Source organism: Podarcis gaigeae (assembly GCF_964106915.1).
Source record: "Podarcis gaigeae genome assembly, chromosome: 10".
NCBI classification, from domain to species: Eukaryota; Metazoa; Chordata; class Lepidosauria; order Squamata; family Lacertidae; genus Podarcis; species Podarcis gaigeae.
The window spans coordinates 63495376-63513880 of NC_139686.1; the positions used below are offsets into that span (position 1 = coordinate 63495376).

The 18505-nt window shown below is 41.9% G+C and overlaps 1 long non-coding RNA gene across 1 annotated transcript in view; it reads right to left on the bottom strand.

Annotated features, from left to right (window-relative positions):
- Positions 1-8958, bottom strand: part of LOC310826613 — a 25336-nt gene extending 16378 nt beyond the window's left edge. The window contains exon 1 of the long non-coding RNA XR_014555890.1: positions 8874-8958. This is a non-coding gene — a long non-coding RNA (uncharacterized lncRNA). The remainder of the gene's footprint in view (positions 1-8873) is intronic.
- Between the last annotated feature and the right edge of the window lie 9547 nt (positions 8959-18505).

Sequence of the window (18505 nt, forward strand, 5' to 3'; positions counted from 1 at the left end):
CTGAAGTCCAGCCCATCATGCATATCAATTAGGGTAATTAGCTCATCAGCAAGACAAGTGGCAATCTTCTTCACCTCCTAAATTCAATGATCCAAATGGGGGATAAGGCATTCAACTTTGGCTCCCCATGGAGTCATTTCTGAATTGTATACTTAGATCCTTCTAACAGGTGTACAGGTAAAGACTCCATTTCATTATTCCTCATTTTAAAAGCCGGTGGGTTTTTGTTTCTTGGGTTTTTTTGCTTCTTCTTCTTTCTTTTTAACAAAATACATATTACAGAAAAATCAGTGTAGTTCTTTGTGGAATCAGTAATACTATTCTGTATGCAGCAACATGACAGAATTAGTGGACAGGTAGGCAAACGACTATTATTATCTTAAAGGATTAGCCCAGTAATCCAACGACAGAAAATACTTTTTAAAAGGACACACACTCAAGTCTCATTTTCTCATTAAAAACAAATGTGGTTACCTCCTAATAGTTTCCAATGTGTAATAATAATTATATTTGGAGCATTTTTGTTGTCGTTGTTGCAAACTTTAATTCACATCATCTTTATCTGTTTTTCCATCCAGAATATGCCATGCAGTTGATCAACATTTTAATATTGGATTATTTTATTTAGACATAAAGGGCATCTGTGAGGAACAGTCACTAAAGTCAGCATTCTCAATGAACCTCTCATAAATTTATACTGTTTTGCAGACTATTTAACCAGCTGAAATGTTTCTCATAATTTGGGGAAATGGGCTATATGGACAACATCTGCATCAGAAATTTGGAAAGAAAGTGAAGCATGCTAAGACAATAATCTTACCCTCTACATCATAAATATTTCTTTGTGAATAACGTTATTATTAACATTATCATGATAACTCTCCTCTTCCTACTGTTCACCCTAAGGCTGGAGTGTGAGTTAGAACAATTACCGTATTTTTCGCTCTATAGGATGCACCGGACCATAGGAGGGGGAGAACAGGAATTTTTTTCTTTTTGTTCTCCCCCTCTAAAACAAGGTGCATTCTGTGCATTCAAGGTGCATTCACCCGAAGCCTCTGGAGGCCAGCGGGAGTTCCCACTGGGCTCCGGAGGCTTTGGTTTCCTTTTGACCTGCTCTTTGGGGCTGGTGGGGGGACGCGCTGCTTTCCCCCACCGCCAGCCTCAAAACGCTGCCTTCCAGTTGCCCCCCGAGCTTGTGGTGCTGGCGGTGGGGGGAAGCGTTGCAGCCTTCCCCCCACCTTTGTACAGCCTTCGTAGCCTCCGCAGGGCAGCGGGGTGAAGGCACCCCGCTGCCCTGCAGAGGCTTTGCGCAGCCGTCTGCAAGCTAGAACAGCGAGATGGAGCACTCCGTCTCACTGTTCTGGCTGTGGGGACAGCCTTTGTTGCCTCCGCAGGGCAGCGGGGTGAAGGCACCCTGCTGCCCTGCGGAGGCTTTGCGCAGCTAACCCCAAGCTAGAACAGGGAGATGGAGCGCTGCGCAGCGCTCCATCTCCCTGTTCTGGCTTTGGGCTTAGCCGCGCAGCCTGCATTCGCTCTATAGGATGCACACACATTTCCCCTTAATTTTTGGAGGGGAAAAAGTGTGTCCTATAGAGCAAAAAATACGGTACATACATAATTTTATTTGTATGCCACCTTTCCACAGTTCAAACCACGCATAAGGCAGCTAACAAAAGGATAAAAATATATATCCATAATTATAACAGGACAAAAGTAGTCATGAACAATAAATAAAACTTTAAAAAAATGCACAACCAATTTCCACATGAATCACAAGTTCAAAGAGAAATATACAAGAAACCAACAGCAAAACACCCACCCCAAACAAAGAAACCCAAACAACACCCCAGCCCAAGAGTCTGTTCAACAGTCTCAGCATTTGTAGCTGTGTCCAGTCAGTACCCAACTAAATCAACATGTGCATGGAACAACTTCAATAAGCGCAACATGTGAAGACATAGCACTAACATAAAGGACAATAAAAGACAATGAAGCATATACTACACCATGTCTTCGATCTGGCCTGATCCTCATGCTCAGAGACAATCATTTATGGGCCCATTAAGACTTGTATTACAGTGGTACCTTGGTTCTCAAACGTAATCCATTCTGGAAGTGTGTTCCAAAACCAAAGTGTTCCAAAACCAAGGCATGCTTTCCCATAGAAAGTAATGCAAAATGGATCAATCCATTCTAGACTTTTAAAAACAACCCTTAAAACAGCAATTCAACATGAATTTTACTATCTAATGAGACCATTGATCCATAAAATGAAAGCAATAAGCAATGTACTGCAGTCGTACAATCAATCAGTTGGTAGCTGAACTGGGTTTCACACAGTCACAAAAACAAAACAAAAAGAGCTGCAGAAGCAAAAACACAAAATAAATAGCAAAAACAGAGAGACCTCTGTGTAACTCTCAGAATGGAAGTGTGCCACTCAAATTGGAAGTGTAACACTCAAAACGGAGCACATTCGGCTTCCGAAAACAGTTAGCAAACCGGAACACTTCCGGGTTTGCAGTGTTTGGGTTCCAAGTTGTTTGAGTACCAAGGCATTTGAAAACCAAGGTACCACTGTACTGATATTAATACCATATGCGGACTTGGGTGGAACAAAGAGTGCCTCTGTTATCGTTGATCACGAAAGTATTATAATGCGTTCAAAAGAAAGCTGGCATTTCATATCTTCCCAAAGAGTCTGACATATGCCCAGTGTTTAAAAATGATTTCTTACATAAGTTATGAGTTTTCAAGAGACCTGAGACCTTTCATGTCCAAGTCTCAGGGGTGCTAATTAAACTGTGACTGATAATAATCTTGTCTTCGCATGCTGTACTCCTCTGTTCTATCATGTACAGGTGTTTGAACTAATGAGAACGCTCCCTGGATTATCTTCAGGGTTTATTGTTATCATTTAAAGACAACAGAGCCATGTATACCTGAATTAAAAGCACATTTTAGTTCCAAGGAAAACAATAACAGTTGATTCAAAGCTAACTTACAGCCTGATCTTTACTCTGAAATCTTCCTGAGTTCTACTACAACAACAACTCAGAAACAGTTCCTGCCTTATATAGAACTCCCTTCAAAGGTTGGGCCACTCATTTTCAGTATTTGAAAGGGCTTTGAAAACCCACCTTTTCCAAATGACTTTTGATATACTTTACTTGGTTATGATTTATTGAGGTTTTGTAGCTGTTTTATTGATCATTTGTTGATTTTATCAATGTTTTATCACTGTGCTTCTGGATACGGTTTTTATACTGGTTGAATTACATTTCAATGTATTGTTGATTTCTTTTTCATTTCATGTTAGCTTTTTATACTATATTGTTTTTCAATGCTTCTAATTACAATGGTACCTTGGTTTTCGAATGTTTCCATTGACAAACGTTTCTGAACTTGAACGCCGTAAACCCAGAAGTAAATGCTTCCATTTTCAAACACGCCTCGGAAGTCAAACTTCTGAGCAGTCTTCCGTATTGAATCTTCCGTTTTGAGGCTTCCATATTGAGTCTTTGGTTTCGTTTCAGAACTTGAACGGTCTTCCAGAATGGATTACGTTGGAAAACAGAGGATTGGTTGGATCCAGAGGTAAATATTTAAATACTAGTTTAATCAATCAATCAATCAATCAATCAATCAAGGGTTCTATCCAATGATCCTGTGCCACTCTCACAACAGATTTCCTTGTGCACAACATATCTCTCTCTTCTCTCGTCTGCACCCCCCATCTTTTAAACCTGGTCAAAAGGGTTGGGGACCCTCTGCAGCAGATTTTGGGAACATGCAGATGGAGGAGAGATAGGGGAGTCACATTTTGTGATCAGAATTTCATTTTCACAATTTTGGATACAGCCTCAAGTGATAGATTTCAATGGAAAAGTGTGTGCAAGTGGCAAGTGTGTGCAGAGGATGGAGGTCTTAGCTTTTCAACAATAATACACAGATATTTCTGAAAATCTTACAACTCTATGAGACTGGTATTAAACATGGATCTGATGTTCACATGAATAAAAATCTTATTCACCATTCAACTTAACCCTACCCCCCTCTTCCTCCAAACACTTAACCTGGTTTGCTGTTCCCAACCTTTCAGGTCCAGCTAAGGTTATTGTCAATGCTGGGTTCAAAACTGTTTGATTTAATTGATTTAATTACTGTCAGAAAGGGCTTTTCCCCCAGTGTTGTCATCTTAAATCAGAAAATGGTGTTAAGATGTCAGTGCAAGTAAAGTGTTTGAATGCAGATCTGCAGAGATGCTTACATCAAAATATCTCTCGGGGCTAAGGCATCGCAAAGCTGTTTGCTAACCACTGAGATGATAGTAAACATATCAACAAGAATTGTGTCCAACCCATATGCATTCAGCATTATGCAGACATCGGAGAACTAGAGAAAGCCGCAAGTGATCACCTTCTGTATTATCCCGTCATCTACAATGGATGGCTCATATTAGAGTTGCCATCAAATTGTGCAAACAAGTGGAATCGTACAATGGATCTGGCAGTGTCTACTTGGAGCAATTTTTTCCAAGGAAATTCAAATGAAATTATGAAAGAGTTTGAAGAGGACTAGATATATTTCTTAGGAAGGTGGGTTCCCAATGCCCTACCTAAGACCCTCTATTGTAGGATGTTAATTTTCATTGTAAGTGTGCTGTAGTTGTTTTCTTATCTTCACCAGCGCTTGCATGCCCTTTAGGAAATCCATGACTGCTACAGCTCTCCATGCAGTGGACAAAGACTTTCCTCCATTGCATCACTGACAATTTAATTTCCCAGAAGGTGGAAGAACCAACAAGGGGATCATCTATTTTGGACCTGGTCCTCACCAATAGGAAGGAACTGATTGAAGTGGAAGCGCTCAGAAACTTGGGAGGAAGTGATTGTTGTTCAATGTCTTTACAAATGACTTGGATGAAAGAATTGAGGGGATGTTCATCAAATTTGAAGATGACACCAAACTGGGAGGGGTGGCTAATGCCACAGAAGGCGGAATCAGAATTCAAAATGACCTTAACCGATTGGAGAACTGGGTGCAAGCTAACAAAATGAATTTCAATAGGGACAAATGTTCTGCACTTAGGAAGGACCAAATGCACAAATATAGGATGGGGGACACCTGGCTTACTAGCAGTACATGCAGAAAGGATCTAGGGGTCTTGGTGGACCACATGATAACATGAGTCAACAGTGTGATACACAGCAAAAAATGCTAATGCTATCCTACACTGCATCAACAGAAGTGTAGTGTCCAGACCAAAGGAAGTAATAGTGCCAATCTGTCCTGCCTTAGTCAGACCACACTTGGAATACTGTGACCAATTCTGGGCACCACAATTTAAGAAGGACGTTGACAAGCTGGAAGGTGTGCAGAGGACGGCAACCAAGATGATCAAGGGTCTGGAAACCAAGCCTTTTGAGGAGCGCTTGAAGAAACTGGGAGGAGACTGAGAGATGATAGCTATCTTCAGATATCTTAAGGGTTGTCCGTGGAGGAGGGAGCATGCTTGTTTTCTCCTGCTCTGGAGGGTAGGACTCGAACCAATGGCTTCAAGTTGCAAGAAAGGAGATTCTGACTAAACATTCAGGGGAAAGAGCTGTTCAGCAGTGGAACAGACTCCCTCAAGAGGTGGTGGACAGAAGTTGGATGGCCATCTGTCATGGATGCTTTAGCTGAGGTTCCTGCATTGCACAGGGTTGGACTAGATTATCATTGTGGTCCCTTCCAACTCTCTGATTCTATTGTTCTGTGTCTACTCAGAAGTAAGTCCTATTGATTTCAATGGAACTTACTTTCAAGGGAGTCTGTACAGGGTTGCAGCTCTAATGTGTCATCCCAACCTCTCAACTAACTAGAAGGGATCCCTATATTTATAGCACCTCAAAAATGTGCTGACACCTTCTCCACTGGTGGGAATGTGTGAAATCTGAGTCTTTATTTCACTTCTCAAATATACTTCTATTTTCCCATATATATAGTGCATGTTTGAGACATTTTTTTCGCATAAAGAGTATCATGGTAATTTTTTGGCAACAGCTGTCACCCTTTTTATTTTGGAAACCCTATCCAGATATGCAAAGTTGACATACATTTTGATATGGAATTTACTTTTTATATATAATATATATTTTTAAAGTACAGATTCATGTACACTTGGGTTTTTGTGTTTATCATCTAACATTTACGGGTAATATTAATGTATGTTTTAAATACCATGTAAACTGTTTAGAGCTTTCAGCAATTAAGCATATATGAGTTTTATAAATAAATAAGCAAAAGTCCTTTGTTTGTCTTGCAGATCGAAACCATTATATGCAGCTGGCTTATTGCACATTCCGTGCATATCAAGTAGTTCTCAAGCCGAATACCTGCCTAGGACACCTATCCATATCAGCAAATTTGCTTCACCTGACTTATCCAAGAGTTTTCATGCATTATCCTGCACAGCTGCATTATCCTGCATTACTATGCTGATGCAATCCTATCTTCCATTCCTAGCAATCTCCTGATTCCTTAGCTGGACAAACTAAGTGTGGCTTAGAGCCTAGAAAAGGACTCTGCCTCATTGCATCTCACTCCAGTTGCCTCCTTACAAGGACACTGAAGACCTGTAGCACCCTGGATTTACCATGGCTATGGATGCCAAAATCTGCCAACTGGCGCAGTCAGTTCTCTGCACCAAACCCAAGTGCCCTTGCAAAGGTTTACCAAGGCATTTCCTTATATAATACAGGGTGCATGTTTTCTTATTGATTTTTTAATACTGAACATTCTGTTTTTTTCCAGAAAGGTGCACCATCTAAAGTAAATCCTATTGTGCGTACAAATTGTACAACTAGCACATTTTAACTACTACAGATAGCTTTGCAGCCACATTATTGCTTAACCTAAAATCCCTTTTGTTTCACATCGCTTCTGTGCCGTGTAACTATAAATAAGCTAATAGCTCAGATTCTATAGTTATATAATGCTATTGCAATTATGTCTCCAGTGTATCAAATCCATGCAAAATGCATGCCCTATTCCTGCTTCAGGGAAGGAAAAGTAGGGAAGCATAAATATTTCAAGCGATGCTTTGGGCAAACATGGTATTGTTCTGCACCTGCAGATGGTGCTATATCACAACATTTTCCTTTGTGATATCAGATCAGAATATACTGATTGCTCTAGCTTTGATCTTGCCATTATATATGGAGGGATTTTTTTATTTTAAAAAATGCCAGATTTCGCACAGGAAAATGTCACTGTGGGCAAAGTCCCAATGAGATGCAAAAATTTACACAGAAAATCCCAGTGTTTTCATACATCAAAACACATGATGCTCACAGTGCCCTCAGTCTTTGAAGCATTTTGTTAAGAACTGGTAAGGGATCTCCTTTTGCATTTCCCTTTATTGCAAGGCAAGGCAAAAGTCCCCTGTGCAAACCCTTCTTGGTTTTGTGCAACTTCCATCTGTGGCTTAAACATCAGATATCCATGGTGGATTGTGGCTGTTGACTGTGGGGCATGAATACCCAAGCAGAACAATTATTTTTGCTCCAGAACTCAGACCTTTCATTTTCCCCTCTCACAGTTGGCTGGTGGAAGGAAGGATGGAAGGAAGGAAGGAAGGAAGGAAGGAAGGAAGGATTGTAGGCCACACTCACACTGTACATTTTATTAAAAATGCCGGTGGCACTGTGGTCTAAACCACTGAGTTTCTTGGGCATGCTGATCAGAAGGTTGGTGGTTCGAATACCCATGATGGGGTGAGCTCTGTCCCAGCTCCTGCCAACCTAGCAGTTCAAAAGCACACCAGTGCAAGTAGATAACTAGGTACTGCTGTGGCGGGAAGGTAAATGGCATTTCTGTGCGCTCTGGTTTTTGTCACGGTGTCCAGTTGTGCCAGAAGCGGTTTAGTCATGCTGGCCTCATGACCTGGAAAGCTGTCTGTGGACAAACACTGGCTCCCTCGGCCTGAAAGCGAGATGAGCCCCGCAACCCCATAGTCGCCTGTGACTGGACTAAACCATCCAGGTGTCCTTTACCTTTTATTTTTAGCTTTTATGTGCATTTAAAACACATGACTCAAAGAATCCTGGAAACTGTACATGACTTTCCTTGAAGAATCTTGGAAACAGAGCTACAATCCCCAGCACCCTTAGCAAACTACAATTCTCAGGATTCTTTGGTGGAAGTCTTCACACAAAAATCCCTACATATTTTCTTGGCTGGAGAAATATAGCATAAAATTAAGAGAAACAAACCAATTCCCTCCTTCTTGTCTATCCACAATAATGGGGGTGTGGTCTTCCAAATGTACGAGAAAGGGCATTGCAGGTTGCAGAGATATTAGTCACATGAAGATCTGACTACAATGATGGATGAAGGGAGGTGTTTTTTAAAAACAATAATAATGATAAATTTTATTTATACCCCCCCCCTCCCCAGCCAAGGCCGGGCTCAGGGCGGCTAACAAGCAATAACACAAACAAGTTGAATGAATACAACTTAAAAACAAGATTAAAATACATTAATACATTGAAACATTAAAATGCAGCCTCATCACAGGAGGAGAAAGGAAAAAAGAAAGGGGGGGGGGGGAATCAAATTGACTCCAAGCCAAAGGCCAGGTGGAACAACTCTGTCTTACAGGCCCTGCGGAAAGAAAGCAGATCCTGCAGGGCCCTGGTCTCATGAGGCAGAGTGTTCCACCAGGCTGTAGCCAGTGTTGAAAAGGCCCTGGCTCTGGTTGACAACAACAACAACCTTTGTTTGTTTAAAGCTGGAAGTTTGATATACGTTGATATAAATATCTGCTTTGTAAAGATCTTCATGTGGATGCAAAACTGCTCTTGATTCCAGAAAATATATAACATTACATAGCATCCAGCAGCCAAATTGTGGAATACATTGTCATCTGAGATGGCTCCTGGGAGAAATTATTGGCGTCTGTTGTGAAGCTGCCTGGAAAAGAGTAGACTGAGAGGCAAGGGTGCCAACTTGCTCCCCACATTGTGGGGGCCTGGCATCACCTGACCTGTCCCACCCCCACTCGTTGCCCGTTCTGCCTCGCCTGTCCCATCAGCACTTGCCTGCGGGTGGGGGGCGCGGAGGACAAAAATCACCTTCATTGCCTCCACCCTGTGAGCCAGTGCTCACCCGGAGGCAGTGGGGGATGGTGGCCCCCTCAATATTTGTGGCACTGCCCAGAAATATTGAGAGGGCTGAAGCCTCTTCCACCCCTATAGTTGACCCCACTGCTTAGACATATGATAGCCAAATTCAAACATCTCAATGGCTGTCACATGCAATATGAAGCTTGTTTCTCAAGCTCCAGGGAGCAAGACCAAGCTAATGGATTCAAGTAACGAGAATGAAATTTCCAACTAAACATCAGGAAGAACTTTCTGGTGGAAAGAGCTGTTTGACAGTGGAACAGAATCAAGTGGTTGATTCTCCTCCACTGGAGGTTTTTAAGCAGAGGTTGGATGGCCACCTATCATGGATACTTTAGTTGATATTATTTCATTGCAGGATGACCCTCAGAATACCTTCCCACTCTATAATTATATGAAAAAGGTCTACACGGTGCCAAATTTATCCTTGCTAGGCTTGCACCAAGTCCTGGTGCATTGGAACAGACAGATGATGGCTATTCCCACAAATGCAAACTTTCCTCTTCTTATCTCAGTACAAACAGTGGTGGCAACAGCAATGATATCCATGCCATACTAAGGCTTGGTCTGGGGCTAATAGTCCTGCATGCCTGGATCACTCATTTGCAAGCAGGATCTCTTTAAGGTACTGCAATCCTTTATTCCCTTTCAACCCAAACACTTTCTGATAGAAAATCATCCGGCCAATTGCACAATCAATGCATATTCAAGTAATTATCTCATCATTTGTCTGAGAGCTTTCACCCATACAAATTGCCGTGCATTTTCCAATTCCGACAAACAATTAAGAATACGATTAGCTTGGAGAATAGTGAGACCTGCCAGCTTCAAAGCTCTTGGATTTAAAACAGCCAGACAGGTATGTTGGCTTTCTTGACATTGCACCACGACACTGCTTGACCACACAAAAGCTTCTATATGTGTAAAGCAAGTTGTAGTGGTGATTCTAGCATCTGTTTTAGATGCAGCAATTGACTTCTTCAAAATCCATCAAATTTTGGGAATCAAGTCTTGGTGGATTCAAGAAGGTGGGCAACTTCACTAAAATACTTCCACAGCAAAGCCTAGTGACTTCATCCATTTGTAATCCTGCATGAAACAAAATCAGAAGTGTGTGCATGGCCAGTATGTTGCCATTGAAGTATTAATGAAGTATGTTATTATTCAAACCTTGAATAATAATCGTCACCTTGCCAACAAAGGTCCGTATAGTAAAAGCTATGGTTTTCCCAGTAGTGATGTATGGAAGTGAGAGCTGGACCATAAAGAAGGCTGATTGCCGAAGAATTGATGCTTTTGAATTATGGTGCTGGAGGAGACTCTTGAGAGTCCCATGGACTGCAAGAAGAACAAACCTCTCCATTCTTAAGGAAATCAGCCCTGAGTGCTCACTGGAAGGACAGATCCTGAAGCTGAGGCTCCAATACTTTGGCCACCTCATGAGAAGAAAAGACTCCCTGGAAAAGACCCTGATGTTAGGGAAGATGGAGGGCACAAGGAGAAGGGACGACAGAGGACGAGATGGTTGGATAGTGTTCTCGAAGCTACCCACATGAGTTTGACCAAACTGCAGGAGGCAGTGGAAGACAGAAGTGCCTGGCATGCTCTGGTCCATGGGGTCATGAAGAGTCGGACATGACTAAACGACTAAACAACAACATTATTCAAACCTACAGTTACCATTCTCCATGTGTCTCTGATAGCTGCATAACTGGCAAAGGTTTCACAAACAAACAGAACAAATAAAAATTTCTTCATTGGGTGCCAGGAAACCCTTCAAATGAGCCATGCTGCTTCACCACTTTAAAATTAGGCTTTCCACATTTTTGGGCTGTGGGGGGAGAGGGAAAGAAAGACTCATATGCCTTCTGCAACACATTTTGCATGGCATGCAGAAGATCTGAAGGGGAACCTTCCCCCCACCATTGCTCCCAGTGGCGTAGCGTGGGTTGTCAGCACCCGGGGCAAGGCAAGTAATTTGTGCCCCCTAACCCGTGGATTTGCGCCCCCTAACCCATGGATTTGCGCCCCCTAACCCCCAGATGTTGCACCCGGTGCGGCCAGCCCCCCCCCTGCACCCCCCACGCTACGCCACTGATTGCTCCTCCAGGTAGGCGAAAGCTTTACTGGTTGGAATTTCTCCCAGTTATGCAGAAAGTTTTGATTTGAAAACAAGCCATAACAGTTTAGAGAACCATTTAAAGTAAAGGTAAAGGGACCCCTGACAGGTAAGTCCATTCACAAATGAGTCTGGGGTTGTAGCCCTCATCTCACTTTATAGGCTGATGGAAAACTCTCTGCAGACAGTTTTTCCAGGTCATGTGGCCAGCATGACAAAGCCACTTCTGGCAAAACCAGAGCAGCACACAAAACACCGTTTACTTTCCCACCGGAGCGGTATCTATTTATCTACTTGCACTTTTTTGGCATGCTTTCAAACTGCTAGGTTGGCAGGAGCTGGGACTGAGCAATGGGAGCTTGCCCTGTCATGGGGATTCAAACCACTGACCTTCTGATCGGCAAGCCCTAGGCGCTGTGATTTAGACCACAGCACCACCCCCATCCTAGCGAACCATTTAGTTAAGCACAAATTAAAAACAGATATATTGACTCCTGTTACAATGGACTCGCATGGCTCAAGGATTCAGAAAACCCTGCAGTATACTTCCTTGTTTCCCACATCACTATGGTTTGATAAAAGCTCCATGTCAGAGGTAGGTAGCAGTACACCCTCCAGATGTCAATGCTGAATTTCAACTCTCATCAGACCCAGCCAGCACAGCCATTGGTTAAAGATGACAGGAACTGTAGCAACTTCTAGAAGGCATCACATTGGTTGCCCGTGCTCCAGGTCATGTAGAAGATGATCATGAGGAAGTGTATCCCCATAGCGGCATCCCAAATCCATGATACATTGTTGTTGTTTAGTCGAGTAGTCGTGTCCAACTCTTCATGACCCCATGGACCAGAGCTCACCTTCCACTGCCTCCTGGAGTTTCATCAATTTCATGTTGGTCGCTTCTATAACACTGTCCAACCATCTCGTCCATTGTTGTCCCCTTCTCCTTTTGCCTTCAATCTTACCCAACACCAAAGTTTTTCCCAGAGAGTCTTCTCTTCTCATGAGGTGGCCAAAGTATTTGAGCCTCAGCTTCAGAATCTGTCCTTCCAGTGAGCACTCAGGGTTTATTTCCTTCAGAATGGATAGGTTTGATCTTTTTGCAGTCCGTGGGACTCTCAAGAGTCTCCTGCAGCACCACAATTCAAAAGCAAAAATGCATGTGGGAAAACATGTGAACCTAAGAGGACAGTTGAAAGCAAGGAGAACAAGATAATAGAGAAGAATCTCTGGTGCCCCATGGGATTCATCAACTACTGATGCTGATTCACTGATGTAAATATATTGCTTAGGACCACGACATTGAAATTTATAAAGAAATTATTCCTGGTGACTGCACGTGACTAAGAAGATGCATTAATATTGCATCAGTCCTTGTATGCAAATCTTTGATGCCATCAAAATAGTTCTGTGAATTTTGGTCTACAAGAAAGTTACTTTTCACTTTCTTCTGTTTGAAAGAAATCTACAGCTCACTGGCAAAAATAAAATAAAATCTCTGTGAATCAGCACGTTTGAAGATGAAACAGAATAATGCTTATTGATATATTGCATGTGACCATTGTCATTGGGTTCTATCTTCCAGAAACCTATGTTTCCTATATTAGTTTTGTGGGGTGGAAGGGTTAGCTTTAGGAGGAGAGGTGGATTTTGTTTTGTTTTGCTTTTTGCTGATGTTTGCATTTCTGTGGGGAGATGGTCTCCTGCTACAGATAAATACCATCTGGTTCCAGAGATTAATCCAAACTTGAGGAAATATGCCAAACATAAAATGTGTTTCTTGACATCTGTTCTGAATATGTCTATAGTTTTGCATGTTTGCTCCTCTGTTGATTTTGTTCCATATCATTCAGAAAACATTTAACTAGTGCTCGGTGAGTTTGGTTGCTTTGTTTGGTAATTGACTGTTTTCTCCCTATATATTGCTTTAGACTTTCCTTTTCCTCTGCATTCTGTTAAGCAATGATTATCATAAGAAGCGCTCTGCATTTTTCATTCATTTAGAGTTTGGCTTCCCTCTCCCATAGAGTCAAGGGTAGATAACAGTACCACAAGACAGAAAACAATGGATTCCTGTTCCGGATCTAAAAATCAGGCCAGAAGCTTGGAGGAAGCAAAGGAAGATGAACAGGAAGAAAGATGAAATCTAAATGCTTAGTAGGCACAGATGTCTACACATGTTGCTGTTATAATGTGATATTTTGAGAGGATGATCCAGGCAAGTGAAATGAAAGTCAAGAAGTGGCAGAGAAGGGAAAAGCTTGGTGGGAAAATGAGTTTGTGAAAACAAAATTTAAAGACAGAAACTGAATATAATAGAAAAGGGGAAAGTGTAATCCAAGACAGCAATGAATCTGAAGCTGGTGTATAAGAAATGACAACTGTATTAGGAATTGTTGATAGGAGAAAGGACCTTGCAGATGAAGAAGAGGCCAGGGGAAAGAAGTGGAGCTTTATAATTATTTAAACAGCCGTTTATTAAAATTATTGGTTATGGCATGTTGCAGCAAAGAACCCAGGACAGATAAGAACAGCCAGTAGCTGTATATGTGGTGGCAACATGGTCAAAAACATATAAACTGGAATAAATCAAAACTGATTACAGTGGTACCTCAGGTTACATACGCTTCAGGTTACATACGCTTCAGGTTACACACTCCACTAAGCCAGAAATAGTGATTCAGGTTAAGAACTTTGCTTCAGGATATTGGATGTAGCCAATAATATAGTGTGTGTCTAAGCTGTGGTTGAAAATATATTTCATGAATATATGGGGGAACGGCTGAAGACAAAGACTGGGAATGCAATCTGATTTCTATTTGTTCATTATTTTCATTAATATTTATGCACACTTTACCATAATATATGTATTTTTGTACACAGTGCTTGACTGGGGAAGGACATTGCAAAATTCAGAGAGGTGTGAATTGCAAATGATGGCTGTTTGGTTCAGGCAGTGTTTCAAAAAGTGTGAAATTGGGTAGGTTCACCTTTCTATGTGGACTGAACTGAAGTTCTCCCACATCCAAACTCCAAGCTTCCTGGACCACAGAAAAGATGCAATGATGTAATTTCTCTCCTGTGCTTTTTTAGATCAGAAACCATGAGAAAACCGCAGGACACCAGAGAATTATTTAATAGAAATACACCAATGCCAGCCTCATCTCAATGATAAGGTATGTTCAACTCTAAGGAACATACTTCTAATTTCTAAGGAAATGTTAAATCACCATACAAATAAAAGAAAAGACAGAGGGGAAGATAACTTTGGAGGAAGTATACAACAGGATTCATCTATCCATCAGAGACAGTATTCTCTGCATCAGTGCTGCATTGCCACATTTGAGATCCACAAACATGTGAGTTGGGGGACTCTGTTACAGTAAGGACCACTCCAGATTCCATCAACCACTCTGGAATAGAATTACATTTTGTCATGGGCAAAAAATAAAATAAAATTCAAAGCAGATCCAGGCACTTCTGTTTATCCCTGTCTATATAATCCCAGTGTCCACAACTATTATTCATACACTTCAGACTCCATCCGCTGTCCAATATTATCAGGTTAGTGACTTTGATGTAAATAAGGCTTTTTCTGGAATGAGAAGAGATTCCTTGAAAAGGCTATGCTTTACAATAATGCTTAGTCCATATACAGAAAACTGTTCACTGTGGGCTACACTGGCTTGTTTGTTCTTTATCTGTGTTGGGAGATATGAACCGCTAAGGGCCATGAGCAGAAAATACGTATTTTTGCAACAGGATTAAATCATGCAAAAGAAGTCAATCTGTACAGATGCAGTTGGGAGCGAGTGCATTTGCTCTTTTTGGAGTTTTGTTTGTTACGTTGACCAAGAAGATTTGGAAGGCAAAGAGAAGTGGAGATGTTCTGCATGGGGTGGGGGAGAAAATTGGCCATGGAAGGAGGGAGAAGTCATCCACTGGAGCAGGCAATTACTTGCTTATATTTCCACAATGCTGAGTGTTTAATATTAAAGTGGGTTCTTGAAGCACTAGTAAGGTTAGTGTCTGGCATTTTAGGCTTTTGTCTGAAAAAGGGTGTCTCAATAGTTTGCCAAATGGGCTATGCGTTGCCTCAGAGGCCATGTTCTAAACACCATGGTGTAATTACTATCATCAATGATAATAACCATGGAAACTACACTCTAAAAAATAATTGTTTCCATGTTAGTTTCAGATGGTGCTAATATTATGGATCACTAATTGCTTTGCAAAAGGCCTCATTTCTCTGCCAACTGTAGACAAAAGTGTTCTAGATAATCTTATTTCCAAATTGTGTAAGGACAAATTCTGATGACCTGTGTTCAAACACAGAAAAGGCATTTTAGTCCAAATGGTCTCAAGGATCAAAGAGTGTTAGAGTGGATCAGCTGGATTTTTTTTAATTAAAAAAATGGCATTCATTGCTAGACCTGCTTATATTTATAGTGGAAGGAAGGAAGCAAAGAAGGAAGGAAGGTTCGCCACTGTGGTGTAGTGGTTAAGAGTGGCAGACTTGTAATCTGGTGAACCGGGTTCGCGTCTCTGCTCCTCCACATGCAGCTGCTGGGTGACCTTGGGCTAGTCACACTTCTCTGAAGTCTCTCAGCCCCACTTACCTCACAGAGTGTTTGTTGTGGGGGAGGAAGGGAAAGGAGAATGTTAGCCGCTTTGATACTCCTTTGGGTAGTAATAAAGCAGGATATCAAATCCAAACTCTTCCTTCTCCTCCTCCTCCTCCTCCTCCTCCTCTTCTTCTTCTGGTTTGTATAATATTCCATCACCAGCCCCAATTGGATTTTATTATTCATATGGATTCACATAATTCAGTCATTCTTTTGTCAAAGTAATCATAGCTACACTTATGAAGAAGTTCAGCTTTTTTCCTGAAGTCCCTGGGAAGAGTAGTATTTCAGGGACTGGATATCTACTTTGAATGCAGGTGGTCACAGGTGCAATCTCTGGCATCTCCAGGTTCAGTTGGAAAAGACCCCTATCTGAAACCATGGAGAACCATTGCCCATCAGTGTAGACAAACTGAGCTAGATAGATCTAAGGGTCTGACTTGGTATAAGACAGCTTCCTAGGGTTCTCTTTAAGGTGGCGTTCAAATGGTTTGTTGAATGAATACTATTCACAGAGAATAGCTGGTGAATGTGTGGCTTGAAATGGGATAATTTAGGATAAAACTACAGTGGTGCCCCGCAAGACGAATTTTTTTTTGCAAGACGAAAAACTTGCTAGACAAAAGAGTTTTCCGTTTTTGAGGTGCTTCGCAAGACGAATTTCCCTATGGGTTTGCTTCACAAGACGAAAACGTCTTGCGAGTTCTTGCGAGTTTTTTCCCTCCCCCCCTTTTTCTAAGCCGCTAAGCCGCTAATAGCCGCTAAGCTGCTAAGCCGCTAATACAGTGGTGCCTTGCAAGACGAAAATAATTCGTTCCGTGAGTCTCTTCATCTAGCGTTTTTTTCGTCTTGCGAAGCACGGCCATTACCGGCTTAGCGGATTAGTGCTATTAGCGGCTTAGTGGCTATTAGCGGCTTAGAAAAAGGGGGGGGAAGGGGAAAAAACTTGCAAGAACTCGCAAGACGTTTTCGTCTTGCGAAGTAAGCCCATAGGGAAATTCGTCTTGTGAAGCACCTCAAAAACGGAAAACTCTTTCGTCTAGCGAGTTTTTCGTCTTGCGGGGCACCACTGTAGCGCTAATCCGCTAAGCCGCTAATGGCCGTGCTTCGCAAGATGAAAAAACCGCTAGACGAAGAGACTCGCGGAATGAATTATTTTCGTCTTGCGAGGCACCACTATATATGGTAGGCTTTGACAAGAAGTCACCAGAAGGTTGCTGTAAATTAGTGCTGGGCACAGTGCCCCCAATCCACCCCGTGGCCTTGATCCATGACCCTTTGATCAGGCTGACCCTTCCTGGATCCCAAATCAGTTCAGGTACAGGGTTAATGATTAATATTACAACCCACTAATTAATCATAAGCACAAAACAACCCCTCCGCCAAGCTACAAATCCAACTTAATGGTGTAATGTTGGAAAGTGTTGATCACTTTTCCTACCTGGGCAGTTATTTTTCCATGAGGGCCGACATCAATGCCGAAATCCAGCATCGCCTGAGCTCTGCAAGTGCAGCTTTCTCCCAGCTGAAGCACAGGGTGTTTGAGGACCGGGACATTTTCAGGGAAACCAAAATGCTTGTTTACAAAGCTATTGTACTACCAACTTTACTGTAAGCTACTGAAACATGGACCACTTATAAACACCACCTCCAACTCCTCGAAAGATTCCATCAATGGTGTCTCTGAAAATTTTACACTTGGGAAGACAGGCAAACCAATGACAGTGTACTGGAAGAAGCAAAGATCACCAGTGTCGAAGCAATGATTCTTCAACATCAACTTGGTTGGATTCATCATGGTTGTGCAGATGCCTGATCACCATCTTCCAAAGCAACTACTCTACTCCCAATTTAAGAATGGAAAGCAAAATACTGATGGACAACAAGAGAGGTTTAAAGACGCTCTCAAGGCAAATCTAAAAAAAAAAAGTAGTATAAGCACTGATAACTGGCAAACACTGACCTGTGAGTGCTTCAATTGGAGAACAGCCTTTACCAAAGGTGTTGTGGACTTTGAAGAATGAACTCAGGGTGAAAGGAAGAAATGAGTTAAGAGGAAGGCAAGTTTGGCAAACCCTCACCATGATCAACTCCTGCCCGGAAACCTATGTCCCCACTGTAGAAGGACATGTGGATCCAGAATTGACTTCCACAGCCCCTTACAGACTCACTATTAAGACAATCTTAGTCAGCTACAAGTGATCACCAAAGAAGAAGAAGAAGAAGAAGAAGAAGACACTCAAAAGGTGAGAAGCTCTTGCAACTAGAGTATGGGCCACTTCTAGTATTAGCCAATCATTCTTCCATGTAAATTTAAGGAGAAGTTGAGTTAGAAAGCTGCCTTATACTGAGTATATGGCTATTTAACATTTCAGTATTTTTCCAGTTCAGTGGCTCTCCAGGGTTTCAGGCAAGGTTCTTCTGAAGCTTTAGCTCAGGGTTTCCCAAACTGTTTTTGGACTACAACTCCCATCATCCCTAGCTAGCAGGTACGGGATAATAAGAATTGTAGTCCAAAAACAGTTGGAGACCCAAGTTTGGGAAACTCTGCTCTAGCTGGAGAGTCTGGGAATTGAACCTGGCACATTTTG